This window comes from Pseudopodoces humilis, chromosome 1, assembly GCF_049639895.1.
Source record: "Pseudopodoces humilis isolate 2021_Gansu_Grassland_sample_001 chromosome 1, ASM4963989v1, whole genome shotgun sequence".
In the NCBI taxonomy this organism is placed as follows: domain Eukaryota; kingdom Metazoa; phylum Chordata; class Aves; order Passeriformes; family Paridae; genus Pseudopodoces; species Pseudopodoces humilis.
In genome coordinates this window covers 5245772-5264517 of record NC_142200.1, presented here as the reverse complement: position 1 = coordinate 5264517, position 18746 = coordinate 5245772, and the positions used below count along the sequence as shown (strand labels likewise).

Below are 18746 nucleotides of genomic sequence, written 5' to 3'. Positions count from 1 at the left end.
CAGAGGCGCATTGTGGAAAGGGCTTACCTCTGTGTTGGACTTTATAAAACCAGTTCTGTTAGCTGACATTTCTTCATGCAATATCCTGACAGGTTCTGCTCTGAGGGAAGCACCTGTGCTTGTGCACCTGGCTTTGGGAGGTGAACCAAGCAGGAGTGCTGATGCAGCCCCTGCATTCCTCCCACCTGCAGGTGTGGTGACCAAAGTAGCTACAACATATCCTTGTCCATTCCTATCCCAGCCACAGGTCTCTCAGTATTCAAACAAGTGAAGGAGTCCCACCACAGCTGGGTTTTATTACACATAATGCAGGATTTTCTAATTAGAGCATTCAGGCCTTACTTCTTTTCTTCACTGTCTCAGCACTTTGTGCTTGTATCCTTTATCTAGAGACAATGTCTCATCACTTGTGCCCAACAAAGTCAATTAACTCCCTCTTTTCACCCAGCACTTTTCCTCATCTTGGCAGTGCTGGGTTAGGGGTTGCACTTGATGATCTTAAAGGTCTTTTTCAACTTAAATTGTTCTGTGATTCATCTACACAAGGCATTCCTCACCTTTGATCTACCATCTGACAATGCAGCAGATATCCATGTTGCGCTGCTGATTCTGGCATTAGATGTGTCCTAATTTCATCTAACTAACCTATTTCAGGGTACCCTATCCCCACTACATCTGGGCCACTTTTAGCTTATTGTCATGGAGATTTTGAAGCTCACAGCAGAAAAACATGTACATGCTAAACTGAATTTCACCCATGAAGAGCCCAAGTGGAGAGGCTGGGTAAACCCCAGGAGATGGTAGGAAAAAAGTAGATAAATCTCTTTGACCACAATGTGCAGCAATAAGTCCAAGGCTCATAATTCAGCAGAGATCTTGACATCTGGTGTTTGTCCCCAAGCAGGAGCAGGGAGCAGTGGAACAGAGTAGCCATGGTTACACCTCGGTCGCTGCTGCCGGTCACTCCCATGTCGTTGGGTGATTCCGTGATCACAAAGTCCCACCCTGGGACAAACTGGCTTATCAAGTCATCTGATGCAGCCCGTTTCAACCTATGTAGTCTGTTTATGACTCTGGATAATGATTAACTATCCAATGATATTAATTAACTTGCTCTGAGGTGCCTTGCACACCTAAGGTAGCATCAGGCAGTCACACAAACGAATCACCACAGAGCACTGCAGATCCAGCAAAAACAAAGGGAGGCCATTCCCCCCAGTGCCAGCGTCCAGAGTGTGTTCAGCATGTGCTGCTGTAGGCAAGAGGGTTATGCTGGGGTGTATTTTTAGTTCAACTAGCAGCGACTATTTCTGCACGCCAATGTCTGATGCTGAGCTACCCCACCTTCTGTTTCTCCATCAGGGTATTATTATTAGCTGCATTAAACCCATGAGCTCCTCAGCACAGCAAGTTTAATAAAGCACTAATGTCACCCACTACCAACGCAAGGCACCTAAAGAAAACAAGGCCTAATTTACAGTGCTACTAAAAATTAGAAAGAATCTGATGATCATTCCTCACTAGTTGGTTTTTTTTCAGTTTTTTTTTCTTTTTTTTCCAACAATCTTTCTTCCCTCTTCAGACAAAAGAATTGATGCAATCCAAAAGAATTGAAGCAATCCAAATGAATTGATGCAATCCAAAATCTATTCCTCCCTTCCCCACCATAAAAGAAAGAACACATCTAAGGGCTTTTCACGTAACCTTCTAGAATTATTATTCATCTCCATTTCATCCATTCATCCATATGGACTTCTTGCAAAAATAAGTAGCCTTGCTGAAATAATGTCTCTCTGCCTTGTCCCTCTTCTGCCTCACAATGTCCCTGACTTTGCTGTCTGGTTCCCCAAGCAAAGACAAGGAATGTTCAGGTGGTTGTGATATCCCAGACTAAAACATCAGCTTGACTTTGATCCATCCATGGCAGCCAACAAAAGCTTTTCGACCGAGAGGGTTCAGGTTTCCATGTCTTTCTCAAACAATCTCTTCACAGCCTTGTGCATTATCTTTCCTTCTGAAAAGACTTTTGTGCATGGGGATGACTCCTGCTGTTCCTGAGGTCAGTGGCAAACATCCCACAGCCTCCAGCGGTGCAAGGCTGTGTGGCTGTGGAGCAAAGCACTCTAGAACATCACACAATGAGACTTTATTTCCTCTAACATCTACCATGGCAAACTGTACCCTCACACAGCTCAGCCTAAACAGCTGCAAAATGAGAGGGAAACAGAGGGAAAACAATGAGGCACAAACAGAAAAGAGAAATTTTCAGCTGAGATTTTAAACCAAGACAAGCAGGAAAACAAAATAAATAGCGCTGTGTGACTGCAGGGTGTAGAACAGGTTTATTATGCAGGGCAGTGTACTCTGTAAGCGCCTGTAAGAGATACTTGCAGCAGCAGACACTGCTCAGTTCTAATGAAATCCATCTGCCTCATCCCACAGAGCTCCTCACGTCCTGTGACGTGGGATAGTTGGGCCCTAATAGTGCAGAAGAGCTGTGCAGATGTGAGGCAGTACCTGCAGCACCCAGGTGCTCAATCACACAGAGGGGGAGCAACTGCTACAGGTACTGGCGGACTGCCAGCTCAAAACCTGTAGCCGAGAGTCCTCTTCAGGAACCAAAATACCAGTAAGAACCCATATATTTTTTTTTTAGAGCACACAAATCTGGAAAAGTGGTATACAAAGAGATGCAATCTCCCAAAAGTGGATGTTGACCCATTCTGCCCCATCACCTCTGAAACAAATGGGAGACTTTTTTATGCAAATAAAATCATTGGTTTCATGCAGGCACCTCAAAGCTAACACTTACAAGCCAAGGGCCTATTTAGCAAGAATATGAGGTTACATCATCTGTAGGCATCATCTCCATGCAATGAGGTCAAGTCAAAGGCACTGAGCAGAACAAGAGGCTATGAGTGGAAAGGAGGACATAATTTAACAGAGATGGAAGTTTCATACTGAAACACCTCTCATCTAGGATTCAGTGAATGGAAATTCTGGTCCTTTTGCTCTGTTCTTTAAGAAATTATTCTCATACAACAGGATTGCTTTTCCTACTACAAAAACGGTTTTGGCAGTATGGGTAGACAAACTGACCAAGATACAAGCTACATTTCACTCAAGCCACATTCTCCAAATAATACTTGCATTCTTTAGGGCCATAAAAAGGTAATGGGACTGTGCTTGCCAGCCTCAGAAATAAATTCAATGTTAGCAATGAGAGAAACCAGAATTACACATTAGAAGATGGTGCAGAGCCGGATTCCTTCCCAGTTGTGCAGATCTGCACAGCAATACAATGTAATAAAACAGGGAGACTTTTTTCCCCAACCAGCTGGACCAAGAAAGAGCCTGGTTCTCCCCAGGCTGCTAAATGTTGGCAGCAGGGTCTTAACAGCACAAGTGGTCCCTACCAAGCCAAGTTACAATAAGAAAGTCCCACTTGTCATTCTGCTGCATCCCGTGAATCCTCAAAAGCCAGTGACCAGAGTTTGAAATTCCCATGCAAATAAGACAAACATCAATTTACTGTCACACCACTGCTATGCATTTTCAGTACAAGTCTATTGTTTAACACCTGCAGTTTCACCTCTAAATTTCAATAGAGTGCACCATGACAACACCACATAGCTAAGAACAAATAAAAAGGAATTGTGATGAATATAACTACTAGGTATACATGTTACATTTGTGTATCTGTATCTACATGTATATCTGTATCTACTAGATATAGTACTACAAAATCAAGAATTTGGTGGGTATATATACCAGGAAAAGATCAAAGTACTGCTTATGTTGTCTTATTCCCATGATCCTAAGGATGAGAAAACACAACAGGTAGGAAGAGCATATCACAATATTGCATTTACCTGCAGTGCCTCATGTGCAGTAAGAGAAGTAAACTTTGTGAGTCCCTCTGTGACCGCTGAAAATGATCTTAGTACTGAAACATACCCAGGTTAGAGGTGTGGGGGCTACAGAAACAAAGAATCCACACCAAGGCATGTCTGAACCTGAGAGAGAGGCAGAAATGCCATGAGATTTCTGGCAGATTTGTAGGAGGACCAGAGAGAATGCCAGAAGTATTCTCTTTCAATACTGGACAGCACGTGGATGTCAGCAGCATCTGAGTGTACAAAATAAAGAAATTCTTCCTTTTACACTTTGTTTGGATGCTCCATCTGCAGCAGTGGAACAGGGAAGAAATAAAACTGCTGAATAACAGAGTCCTTAACATTGCAGGCACTAATAATAGGATTAGAGAATAAAATCATATCCTCTTGGATTTGGAACATTCGGAGGAAGCCAGCTTCTGACTCACTCTCCCAACAAGTTGAGATCAGGCATGTCACTGTGTGACCTTCTGAAGGAGGATCAGCCCAGCAGCCACAACTGCCCAGGTGGTTCCAGCCCATTCCCTCCTGGAGCAGCGTTAGCAGAGGTCATGCTACATCCCAGGCCCTGAGGTTCTTGCAGCATGTCAGGCACTGCCAGCACACAGGGGAGGGAACTGGGTACAGGGGAGGCCAGAAGAAATACACCCAAAATGAGACACCTGCACTATTTGTGCTCGTGGGCACACTTCTGTCAGAGCTGTGCTGGGGAGAAGCACAGACACACAGATTATCTCACCAGGAGGGGAAGAAGGTTTCAATCCATGAGTAAGGAAGGAGATGGACCGCAGGAGTTACAGAGCAAAAAGACCCCAAGCTTACACCACTTGTGCCAGTAGAGCAGGAAGGAATTATAACCTTCCCAAGCACTGCTGGGGTATCTGCTCAGTGGACACAAAGGTTCCCATTGCATCACCATGGGCATCATTTACATTAACAGCATCTGACAAGACCAGTCTGACTTTGCAAGATGAAAACTGGAAAAAAAAAAGGTTATTTCTGTATCAAGTATGGATTGGGTACATAATTTTAAGGGAACCAAATACACAGAGCAGTGTCCAGTTTCTAGTGTAAAGATCCCATCACCCCCCTCCTCACTGGGAAGCTTTTCTATGGTTAAGTGTCTGTCTCATTAAACAGCAAATCTAGCCAATCACAACAGAGTGTAAAAGAAAAAAAACATAATATTGCAAGATGGAAAATAACAGTGTGGTTATTGAATAGAATAATAAACAGCAGTGTACACATAGGCTCAAAATAAAATGAATAGCATTGTTAAACTAAAGGCAAGGCACAACATCCTTCTTCAAACCATCTTTTGCTTCAGCTTACTAGAGAGCAGGATCTGGAAAAAATTTCCTTATTTAAATAAAAAAGAATAAACAACAACAACAATACAATCCAAAAAATTAACAACAACAAAAAACACCCAAACCCTGGCTGCAGCATTTCCAAAATTCTAGGCTCAACCTGTTGGCAAATGCTGACTTTAGAACAGCAACTACTGTTTAAGTCTACTTTTGTTCTGATCTCTGAGAGCCACAGTGGGTGACTAATAAAAATTAGGAGCAAGATTTTAAAAGATGCTTAGTTATATCATGAGATATATTTTTTTTCCATTAGAATGGTGCTATGGTGCTAGTGAACAATAAGTGAGCACTGAGGGAGCAGCTCTTAACAGCCGTGCACAAAACAGAAGAAACACTGTGCTCCCATCCATTACTAAACTAATAAAATATAATAGAAAAAGCCATAAGGCAAAAAAAAAAAAAAAAAAAAATCTCCCCTAAGCTTTCCAGAAGCTGCAGGACTGGGGGACACTGTATTGAATATCTGAGGTGGGGAACATCCTTGCTGCTTCCACTGGTATCAGCCTCTGTTCCCTGACTGTCCATGAGCAGCCCTCCATAGAGGATTTCTACGGCCAAGCAATGCTCATGAAAACATCAAGCTTCCCTACCTCCCTGCCTTACCCAGAGTCATTTCTAACAGAAGTTTTCAGCCCTGTAGCAATCAAAAGTCCACGTACAAATTCTGGCTTCTCTGTAATCACCTGCCCACCGCTAGCAGCAAAGTAGGATTGTGCAGGAATACTTGCAGTGTTAATGTGTAATTCCCAGAGCCCTTTGACCTTCAATCATCTGCTTGTGCTGATGAGAGGGTCACTGCTCTGCACCTCACTGAGCTGCCCCTGGATTATGCACTGTACATCTCTGCAACACATGTAAACACAAAAAGGATTGTGGCTCTCTTACTGGTGTCTCATGTCACACACATGATCAGATTTCTGCTCTTTTTACAGGCATTTTGACAGACACTTTTATTCCCTCTCTGTTATTGAAAAGAACTCTCAAGATTTAAATATTCTCTGAATTTGAAGCAAATAGCAAATCTCATGCAGAAATACACCATGAAATGTGCCCAGACTCTTAAAGACTGTAGCTCTACAGTGCTTTAGTTTAATTAATCTAAGTATCCAAAACCATCCTCTTCAGTTAAACTTGGTGTCTGTGAGCCCTGTCATTACCATGGACCAAAGAGCCCCTTGAAAAGAAGACCTGTTGTGATGAGGTGAAGTTCCTTAATAAATTATTTTTCAAATGGAAGCACTGATTCCAAATAGCTGCCTGTATTTTCTCTTTCTATCCTTTACCTTATCAATTTCCCTTGGTATGGAACATAATTCCCAGGTAATTCTTACAGCACTTCTGCATAAGAACTGGACATGAGGTCCTGCCTACCCAAATTCCTTGTTCTGTAGCTTGCAGGAGGAGAATGTTTGTAAACATAGAGCAAAGGTGGGCACAATTCTGCTCTCTGCTCTGTACCCAGAAACTTAAATCATATTCCAGCTCCTGCTGATTTTAGGAGGATCTACAGCTGTAGCAAAATGCAGGACTGGGACCAAAAACCACTCTGATTTTCAAATCAGGTTGAATATAACAGACGGGTGCCTCGTAACCTATGTACAAGGATATACATTATACATAAATAGATATAAACATGAGATTACGAGTAATTGTGTTGGGTCATACTCAGACCTACCCCATGTTTGAATTAGGAGGCATTTCCAGCTACACAGACAAGGATGATTTAGGGAGGACAAGGGACACCAGAGAGGAAGAAACAGGGATTTAGAGAAGGAGACAGAAACAGCAGAGACAGCGTCAAACCTCTTTCTCCTTACTGCTGACAATAACAAACAAACAAGGAAATAAAAATAGTTCTGTGGAAGTGGAAAGAGCTCTCTGCAGTCATTACACAGCAAACACTCACAGCTTAAACACTTGGCTTAAACTTACTTCCTCTTGTCCCCCCCTTTGTGCTCCTCAGACATACGCACTCATCCACATCTATTTGCCTGCACAAGGACACTCCAGAGCTTTGTATCTCTTCTGTTTATAAAATTACAAGGACTGTCCTCATGCCTCATGGATCAGAACTATTCTTCCTACCTTTTGAAATATACCCACTCCAAGATTTCTCACAACAGATGAAGTGAGCATCTTTTACTGTGTGGCCATCAGATGCACATCTTTAATATGATTTTTTTTTTTTTTTATTTCTTAGGAGGTGTAAAGGCTTAAGAGCAATATTTTTGCAATTCTATACATACAAATATTCTGAGGCATGACTGCACTGATATTGTAATATTTCAGTCTGGTTTTAAAGCACTTAAGGTGAATCTGAGAGTTGTGGACTACAGTGAGGTTTCTAGTCTTGTCTATTCATATACCCCTCTGCTTCACAGCTCTCTGCTGAATATGATGAGATTTATTTGTAGAGTGGGTAGAGACAGAAGTGCGTTGTCGCATAATTTTTTTTCTTTAAGGGTTATTAATTACCACATCAACCTTTGCTCCGCTGCTGCTGTCCACTTTTATTTTAGAAGCGCAGCCGTTCCCCACTCTGATCACACTGGGCCCCCCTCGCCATCCCATTTTCTAGCAACCTTTTAGAACATTTTTTATTATTCCTTATGTATCTGGGTGGGGGGGAGAGAGAGGGACGGTACGGCAGAGATGGGGAACATGAGCTGTAAAACATGCTTGTCTGGAATTGTCATCACACTGCTGTTGGAAGGAGCAAGCCGGAAAACTCACAGCCAACATTCGCACGCAAACACACGCCAGGCACACAGCACATCGATCCCGGGGAGTTTGTGAGCAGCCCCACAGCTCTTACCTGGCTTGTCTGGGATCCCTCTGCAGTGCAGCCCTCTCAGCTCCCTCTGCCCTATTCCCCCCGGGAGCAGTGGGGCCGGGGCTGTGACCGGGTGCCGGTGCGGGTAAGGGTTGGCAGCAGCTGGCTGCAGCCTCGGCTGCCGGGCTCTGGCTCCTGCCAGGGCTGCTGCTGCTGCTGCTGCTGCTCCTGATGATGCCGAGGAGGAGGAGAGCCGAGTGAGGAGGAGGAGGATGCTGGCGGTGATGCTGTTGCCATGGTTACCCAACTCGGCGGCGGCACCGCTCAGAGCAACAGCTGCCCCAGCACCCAGATCTGCTGGAACCCATGGCTGCCGAGCAGCCCTCGATGTACAGGCACAGGGACATCGCCAGAGCCCCTCTCCATAGGAAAAGTGACAGCCAGGAGGATGGAGGCCACTCCTTGGCACGGCTTTGGGGCTCTGGGAAAACAGATGGAGTGATGCATCCAAAATGTTTGCATTCTGCACTTGTCGGCAAAGAGCTCCCTGCCCTGCAAAGGTCAAACGCCAGCTTCCAGGAGGGAGAAGTTTCCTTTCTGAGGGGATTCTTGCATTTTTATAGAGAATAGAACAAAACAGCAAAGTTGGGGAAGGGAATGACTTTCAAAGTTGCTGCTGTGATGCAGTTTTAAACCTTCTTTTTTTTTTTTCAAACTAAAGGAAAACCCTCTGCCTCTAAATTAGAACTTAAAAATTACTGTCTTACCATGTAAAAGTTTCTTTCAATAGAGAAATCCCTCTAGAAGTGAGTTCCTTGTGTGACAGAGAACTGCCTCTAACCACCAAACAGTGAGAAAAAACGTTTCAGAAAGGAACCCACTTACACAGCACAGGGCACTAATTCTTTCATGCATGAAGTAAACAATCTGAACTTTGCCTCTATCTAATGATCTGAAAATAAGAAAGGAAAAAGACAATTCACCATTCAGGTGGATGGACTGCCACATGATCAAAATACGGAGTATTAACTGAGAGAGACGTGAAATCAAGGCATTCAGGTGCCATTTATCTATCAAAGTGGCATGTTGTGAGGCTCTCATTTTGCACTGGAACATCACAAGACACAACCAGGTCACAACAATCAAATGTCACTTCCATCCCAAAATGTCAGTGCAAAGCTACGTAATGCTCATAAGCCATGACAGTTCTTTCAGGAGCTGGTACTGTTTGCAGGACATTGTGAAGCCCTGTCTAAAAAATGCTGGGGAAATAAAAAAAAAAGAAAAAAGAAAAATCACTGGTGGAAACTTTCTAAAGGGATTTGCCTCCTGCTGCCAGATCTCTGCTTGCAGCCTGGATGCTGCAGATGATATGAATCTATGAGCTTGAGGCACCAAGAAAATGAACTGGATGGTATTTCCTATTAAGTATCAAACCCAGATAAACGGTTATAGAAGAGGGGAGCCTACAAGAAAGATGGACAGGGATTTTTTACAAAAGCAGGTAGTGATAGGACAAGGAGGAATGGCTTCAAGCTGAAGAAGAGTAGGTTTGGATTAGATATTAAGGAAAAGTTCTTTACTGTGAAGGTGGTGAACCCCTGGAACAGGTTGCCCAGAGAAGCTGTGGATGCACCAGCCCCAGAAAGGGGCTGTTCAAGGCCAGGCTGAATAGAGCTTGGAGCCACCTGGTTTAGTGCAAGGTGTTCCTGTTCCTAGCAGAGAGGCTGGAATGAGATGTTCTTTAAGGTCTCTTCAAGCCCAAGCAATTCTATGATTCTATGGCCTGCTGTTGGCAGCATTTCTCAAGATATTCTAGAAGACAGTGTCTCCACACCGTGTTCATTTTCAGAGGCATAATCTGGTTCATATAAAATAGTTTTCTATATATCTCATGGCTGTAGGAAATACTGGAACTACCTGACTGAGGAGGAAAAAATGCCAGCCAGCATACACTGTCAGACCTCCTTGGAGTAACTTCTGATTTCACAATCTCCAAGTATCTTATAAACCATTATCCTTGAAGATTTTTTAATTAATCCTCTTTTAGGCAACAATTTTGATGTCTGCTCAGAGATTATACGGCTGACTCAAAGGGACTTTCTAGCACTCTAAAAAGAAATAAGAAATATGTACGTTACCTATTTTAATCTTTAAAAATGCAATGCATGTAAAATTAGGCAGGACCCTGAAACCCTTCTCAAGAGCTAAAAAATATTTGCTGCATGTGTGGTTCAGGAGATTCCCTGCTGTAATTTTGAATGCAGGGCAAGAAGATCTCATTGCAGTAATGATGGTGAGCACATCTAAATCACCCACTCCATGATTAACCAGCTGACAGCAAAACCCGTGGTTATGCTGAATAGATCACTGAGACCACAGACAGATCTTATTTCTACTAAATCAGGATGTGTATTGCAAAATGTACCTGCTGAGATGTGTGTAACCAGTTTGCAAGATTATATTTTCCAACTTTGTTTACTGTGGATTTTTTTTGGAAGCTACATCTCTGATTTCAAGACACATAAGAATAGCAGGAGAGAGTTTTCCTCTAGCTTCAGGTTCTTTGGCTCAGCATGGCTATGTTATACCACTGAGGAATTGCCCACCTTAATTCTCTTGCTGGTGCTAATCTGCAACACTGAGGAAAAATCCACCTTGAAGGAGATGCAGAGTCCACCAAAACAAATGGCTTTGATACCTCTCTGTCTGTACCCTGCAGAGTGGGCATCTTCAACTGTGCCAAGTGAGGACAAAGTGGATACAAAGGTCTAATAAAGCACAGGGGCAAAAAAAAAAAAAAAAGGAAAGGTAAAATAGTTTCATTTTCCCTCAGTCATGCAAGAAGGTCCTGCATGATGGGATCGAAGACTCGCATCGTTCACTGGGGAGATAAGTGGTGTTAAGAGTATGTAAAGCATGCTGATTTCATAAGTAGCTATGATTCAATAAAGAAAAGACACATCACAGATGTATTTGACAGAGTCAAGAGGAAAGGCTGAGGTTTTAAGCACAGCATTCATTTTTAAAGATAGAACCAATGTCTTGCAGACCTGCTGAGGAATTACAGACCCCTCTGGGCATCTCAGATGGTACTTGGCACCTATGTATAATCATGTCTGGATTAACTTTTTGTATTAAATACTAAAGACAAGCAAATCAACTCAGCCTAACACAGATTTCTAAAGCAAATCAGGTAAATTCTCCCTTTTGCCTCCTTTTCTCTCCCTGTTGTTAGGAAAACACGAGGGCTGACTTAGCTGTATTTATCTACAACATCCTGAGGCAAAGGTAAATCCCATTCCTAATTCCAGCTCAGAACTATCCCACCAAATCAGCCATCTGAGCCCTGATGTCTGTCAACAAAGTTTTAAACCAAAACGTATCTTCTGGAAATGTCTCTTAACTGCCATCTTAGCCCCACAGCAGACTGAGGTTTCAGCAATGAGGGTATCTCAGAGCCTGTTTAGCTGCTGAATGTTCCCAGACTGGCTGCAATCCCTACGGCACAGACATCCTTGGACATGCTTAGTGTCCTATATCCCATCATAGGCAGAAAAATTTATATTCTGGATTCTCTGTGTGGAGCCTTTGGGTTATTTAATAATAACCTGAAACAGATATTCCCATTAGGTAGCAAGATAACTAATAAATGTTCACTGGAGCATCCAGTCCATGCTGCAGGGCACACACTGGGCTGGTAAACATTTCTACAGGTTGTAGACTCCACTTCAGTCTGTTATCTACACTACCAGAGCTGGACTGTAATAGTAATTGTACAATTTCTAAGAGCAGGGTTAAATAAAAAATTCTTGAAATAACTGAAATAAGCTTAGAACTACAAACTTCTAACTGCCTGTTCATGCCTTACCAATTTGGTGACCTTCTATGACAGGGCTACAGTGTTGGTGGATGGGTCAGAGTGACTGACATTGTCTACCTGGACTTGTGCAGAGTATTTGACACTGTTCCACATGACATCCTTGTCTCCATATTGCAGAGACAGGGATTTGGTGGATGGACCACTTGGTAGACAAAGAACTGTCTGGATGGTGCACACAAAGAGCTGTGGCCATCAGCAAATTTTCCACATGGAAACCAATGATGGGTGGAATCCCCCAGGGGTCAGTACTGGGGCTGATGCTGTCCAACAGCTTTATCAGTGACATGGATGGTGGGATGCAGGCACCCTCAGCAAATTCACTCGCCACACCAAGCTCTGTGGTGCAGCCACAGGCTGGGGGGAAGGGAAGGATCCAGAGGGACCAGGGCAGGCTGGAGAGGTAGGACTGTGCAAACCTCAAGAAGTTCAACAAAGCAAAATACAAGGTCCTGCACCTAGGTCATGGCAGGTTGCGTGGAGAAGTGATTCAGAGCAGCCCTGAGGAGAAGAGCTTAGGGGTGATGGCTGATGAAAAACCAACAGAATCATGAGCAGCATCCAAAGGAACATGGCCAGCAGGTCAAAGGAGGTGATTCTTCCCCTCTGCTCCTGTGAGATCCCACCTGGAGTGCTGAGCACAGCTCTTGTTCTCCCAACATAAGGACAGAGAACTGTTGGAGCAAGTCCAGAGGAGGCCATAAAGTTGATAAGAAGATCTCTCCCATGAAGACAGGCTAAGAAAGTTGGAGCTGTTTAGCCTGAAGAAGAGAATCTTCCACTACATGATGAGGGCCTACAAGGAGAGGAACTCTTTGTCAGGAACTGTAGGGATAGGACAAGGAGTAATGGGTACGAAGAGAGCAAATCTAGGTTAGATATTAGGAAGAAATTCTTTGCTGTGAGGGTGGTGAGACACTGGACCAGGGTGCTCAGGGAGATTGTGGATACCCCAACCCTGGAAGTGTTCAAAGCCAGGCTGGAAAAGACCTCGAGCAACCTGGTCTAGTGGGAGGTGTCCCTGGCATGGTAGAAGGCACTGGCACCAGATGATCTTTAAGATCCTTTCCAACCCCTTAACATTCTATGATTGTGTGACTCCTCTGACACCTCAACAGCAGCACATAAAACCTTACATGATGAGACACAAGCTTGTGATTTAAACACACACACAGAGCAAGGAAGTGAGTGTGTCTCGTGTCAAGGGAAGACCACAACCCTCAGCTTTCACCTGGAGCACACAAGGAGTGGTTGCAGAGACCTCATCCTGGCTGTAAGAGCTTTCCTCCAGCTCTGGGACACAATTTGCTGCAAGAAGCCTCTGTGAAAGCTCCCTGTGGCTGTGTGACATGTCACACTGTGGCTGGGGAGGAGAAGGAAGGGCTACATGTGTGCTCCAGGCTAGCAGCAGGAAACACAGCAGCTGTAGGTAATGGACAGAGCAGGTTAAGCTTCTCTTTTAGTGAACTGAGAAGCTGAATCTACCTTTTGATTGCAACACAGTTTCCAGGGGCTGTTTCTCTCTATAATTTTAGGAAAGGGTAAGATCCAAAGGGAAAGTCTGACACAGAAAAACAAACAGAACTCTCAGTCTTGAGGCTTTGATTACTTCTGGATCCTCTGTGTGCTCTAGGAGCAGTCAGATGGAAAGACACTTTTAGGAAGCAAATGCACCATATTGTTATAGCAGGATTTGAAGCACCCTCTAATGTCAATTACACAGCCTCACATAATCCAGTTTCATGCTATGCAACAGAGAAGCAGTTAAGCAAAAGAAGGAGAAAAACAGGAAAAGGGATGAAAAGATGTCTTTCATACAGCTATTTGAGAAAAATATAACCACAACTGTCAACTAAAATATATCAATATCTATTTTGATCCACAGTCAGATCTTGATCACCCATGCCCCATCACTGGAAGCATTCAAAGTCAGACTGAAGGAGCTTTGGGCAACTTGATCCAGTGAAAATTATTGTTTTCCATGGCAAGAAGTTTGGAATGATCTCCAAACTGTTTTATGGTTCTAATAAATATAACAGATTCTTAGGAAGCTCCACAGTATAAAGTTGTTTTTAAAACAATGTAGGTTTTTTTAAACCATGCAGCATTTAAAGTCATGCAGTATTTTCATATATCATAGTGAAGAATTAAAGGTAAAGTCTACAGTATTAGAAAATGTATAAAGCATAATTTATCATTTCAATAAGTATGTATTTCACACAAAACAGTACAATATGAAAAGGATCATAAAGACTTAGCTTGTTTTAATAGTTACTTCCAAGAAAAGTTTGTATCTCTCCTTGCAAGTCTTTACACTTATTCTGTCTTCAAACCAGAGTCCTCATTCAGCCACCATCCATTTAATATTTTGTTCATTCTACCACTCAGTTTTAGTTCAGTGTTTTGTTACAGACAGCCTGCCAGGTAAACAGCCTTGCTGTAAGTATCAAAAAATCTACTTTTACCCACCAGTGCCTACCTTACCTGGAAGGAAGTGGGAAACCTCAGCTTACAGTCCTCCCATTCAGGGCTCTGGAAGATTGCATACTGGATAGAAAACAGAGTAAATAAGCACACTTCAAATGTTTAACATGATACAAACATCTGATAGGACTTGAAGGAATTGCTGCAGTATTAGAAGTTCAAAAAACAAACAAACAAACAAAAACAAACCAAAAAACCTCACACACAAATAAAAGATGGATTTTGTGAATAACACAGCCCAGGCCAAAAACATCATTTTGCAGACAGCCTTAGGAGCTGCAGAGCACTGCTCCCTACTGCAGTACCTCACAGAATCACAATCAATATTTTTCTAAACACTCCTATTGAAAAAGGGCTGCCACTGACATCTATTTTGTGCATGGAAAATAAGTCCTGGACTTTTTCAGAGGCACCCACACAAGCAGCTGAGATTTTCTGGAGGTCAATGCTGAACTCCCTGAGCATTGGAACAGGTTGTTCAGACAGTTGTGGAGTCTCCATCACTGGAAATATTCAAAATTTGAATGAATATTTTCCTCTGTATCCTGATGTAGCTGATCCTGCTTTGGGGAAGGCCAGGGATGATGTGACCTCAAGAAGTGATTTCTGACATCAACCATTCTATGAAATCATTAACAAGTCCCATACCCCGTTGTTCCCAGCATGCATTCCAGAGACTCCTGATCTCTGCCCCCTTGTTCAACAACTCCTAAGCTCTTCCTTGGCTTTATACACAACCTCTTTTTTCTTCCACACACAAACCTACTGCCATACACCTAGTCACACCTTACACTCCTCCATCCCAGTCAACCTACAGTACCCTAAACTTAAATCACTTATCTCTTCCTAGGCCCCTTGCTACTTCCTAGAACTCCCTCTGCCAATTTTGTACAGTAAACCATAAGGGCAACTTCCTCCCCTATTTAGTTTGGGCACACTGCAAGCTTTCCTCTCACCTTGAGTGGAGCATCTCCCACCTCATGTCCCACTTTAGATGTGGCCTAACCCACAACATCACAGAAAAAGGAAGGAAAGTTGACGAGAATTCTATTTTGACGTAGACTGGAAAATATCCCGGGCATTCAACATGTCAGAAGAACTTAGCTGTTTGTCTAGCGGCTGCTGAGCACCCAAAAACTGTTTTTATTCAAAGGCTGTCTTATTACAGAAGTTCTGAGAGATGGACACAACAGAAGGACAGTTTATTTTCTCTTTGGAGTATCTGCTCCTAAGCACATAAGTGCAGTCTCCCAGAGAAGAGCAGATGACCCATTTCTAATGTAGGCAAAACAGATTATTTCTCCTAAATTCCTTTATAGAAATATCAAAACTGTTTTGGCTGCAGTTTTTACAAATTAATTCAGTCCAAGGAAGATGCCCCTGCATAAAATGTTTTAGCCCAAGCAATTAAGATAAAACAAAGTGATAAGCAATAAAAGATAGAGTGTTACTATAAGAAATGCTGGACAACCTTAATAACACTCACTGGTATCACTCCCACCTAAAATACATATTAATTTACTAAACAGCCAGATGGGCTTGTTTGTTTAAGACTCTTCCCTAGAGGTTTTCAGTTTTATTTTTTTTTTATATATGTCTTTTATAATGCAAAATACCAGCTGGCAGGCAGTACTACTAGTACCTAACTACTAACTGGAGTTTGAATATAAAGATTATTTTAAAATATCTGAACCAAAGATTATTTTAAAATATCAAAACCAAACACTTGTCTAGCATTGCTTACAACAAGCACAATGTTTCAGCCTTGCAAGGAGAGGAGAAACATCCATCCTCATTTGTGTCTAGGTAAACCATGGTGCAGGAAAGCTAAATATTCTTGAGGAAGGGTATATTATAGGTGGGAAAAGGACATGGGAGCAGGCATCTTACTTCTAAATATTCTTGAATGCAACAAATTATTCAGCCACGGGATGGTAATTTGTGGGTAAATCCCAGGTGAGTGGCAAACCAGCATTTTTAGAAGTGAGAGAGGTTCCAGGGTTGAGATTTGAACACCAATTTAAAGTTGCTCTAAGTGCTGACCTATAACTTCCAACCACCGTTTTTCTTTCTAGCTTAATGACACCCCAAAGCCCATTTAAATGGGAAAGGTGGAAACTGGTACAGACATTTTGTCTTCCCTGGCTCAAGGCTGAAGTTCAATGGTATGAAGGAATAAGATGAGGGAAAAGTCAAGCTCTTAACAGTATTTTAAAGTCTGGGAAAAGCAAATTAAAATTCAACTATCTGGATTGATGAGTCCCACCTTTTACTACAGCTCTATGGACTTCAATACAACAAAACCAGAATAGGATATTTTTCAGCATTTCCACCACGCCAGGCAATGATGGTGGTTGCTAGTGGACACTTCCTTACCTCACATTCATATTTGCTTTTAGCAATTAAGTCATTCATGAGAAGGAAGTAACTTAGTATAGAAACTTTTGAGACATGTCTACACTGCTTTGGAAAGAACTTCACTCTTACTGACCTCTGAAATCCCATAGATTGTGGCTGCATAGGACCAGTTCTTACCTGTCTTCTGGGCAGCTAGAAAAGTTAATCAGAAGAAATTAACCAACATGCTTTGTAGATCTTATGCCAAAAACCTCTTCTCTCTTTGAATGAAAGGCAAACAGTGTTTATGATACACACGTGTTGTAACTTTAAAATCAACTGAAGGATTCTCATAAAGGGGACTATGCCAGTTATATGAGGTTCTTGTGTCTAGGGTAGTTGAAAGAAAGGTGAAAGATACTACACTGGACAAAAAATCAAGGAACTCTGTCTTAGCACCTGTGTAGACATCTGCTGTTCTTCTTAAAGCTTATTATTTATTGAAGAGACAGTGAGAACTGCTACACATCTAAAGACGTGAACCACAGGTGCAGAGAGCAACTGCAGGACTTCAGAGGTTTGCCATAGAAAAATATTTATCTTGAAGTTCACAGGTAAATAATTCAAAAACATTTCCTCCTCTTAATGCCTCAACTGAGCATATGACAACAGAAATCAGTGATAACACAAGCCACCAAATGGTTTCTTTCAATGAGGAGGACAAAGACTGATGATGTTGAGTTGAAGTTCATCTGGGAGGATGACAACGGACTCACTGCATGTCCCAGCCGGGCAGGCATGTCTGTAACATTGAGACCAAACAGCCAGGATATTGACAGGTGTATTGACATATCTGAAAGACTAGAGATGGAAGGATTTGGGTGTTTGTGTTCAGTAGCTTCTCAGCTGGAGGTTTGACAGGATCAGAGGGGTTTGATTTCCCAGTGAACTGAACCCCATCAGCAAAACTCACGTTCAGCATTCAGTCAAAGCAGAATTTCCTCCTATATGATCTGACCAAAAATGTTAAGAAAAGATGTTATCCATCTCCAAAGGGAAAAAAAAAAAGAAAACTGTTGAGGATTTTCCCTGTAGGCTGCCCCTGTTATTCTTGAGGAACAGCTGCAGAGCACCTTATATAATTTAGCATGGTCAGAGTCCAGAGAATGGCTGCAAAGGCTGGATGTACATGTGAAAGAAAGAAGGATAAAGAATGATTCCTTTTCCTTCTCAGCTTTCTAGATCTGGGGAATTGGAGGGGAAACATCTTTTTGTTTCACCTCTCCCATTCTACCCTAGCAGGAAAAATTCTCACACACAGGCAGCAACCAAGCCCTGAGCAGAGCCAAAACTCTGGGCACAGCTCCATCACCAGAGTATATTTTATGGTCTTCCCGACACCTAAGTGCGAAAAGAAAACTCCACGTGCACACAGCACAGCCTACACAGACCATGCAGATGGGAACATGAGGCACCTGCCACTACTCACAGCAACATCATCTCAAAACATCTAAAATATTGTTATCTACAGATCCAGCAACCAGTGAGAGCTGCAAAACACGGCTCTTACAAACACTGCCATGCCCTTAGAATCCCTGATTCAGTGCAGGGGATTGGGAAGGGAGAAACACTGGGGCTGATGGACTGCAGAAAAGGCTCAGAGGTTCTCGCTGGACAGTGAGATGGATGTGAGACTTGGCAGCAAAGACAGTGGGCCTCCAGGGCTGTGCCAACAAGGCTACAGCCTGGAGATAAAGGGAAGAGATTATCCCTCCCTGCCCAGTGCTCTTCAGAGCACACCTAACACTGAACCCAGCTTTGGTCCCGCCAATGCAAGGAGAATCTAGATAAACCAGAGCATAGAGGATCACTAAGAAGGGATCTAAAGAATTTTCTAAGTAAGGAGAGAGTGGAGGACCAGTTTCTTCAGCCTGGATAAAGCATTGCTCTGCATGTACTGTTAAGGGAGGTCAGCAGCGCCCCACTACTCATTGGGACAGACCACC

The 18746-nt window shown here is 42.8% G+C and overlaps 1 protein-coding gene across 1 annotated transcript in view; it reads right to left on the bottom strand.

Moving 5' to 3' along the window:
- Positions 1-18746, bottom strand: part of FAM135B (family with sequence similarity 135 member B) — a 245759-nt gene that overhangs the window by 175799 nt on the left and 51214 nt on the right. The window contains exon 3 of the mRNA XM_005516890.3: positions 14404-14466. The gene's annotated coding sequence lies outside the window, so the exon portion shown is untranslated. The remainder of the gene's footprint in view (positions 1-14403; positions 14467-18746) is intronic.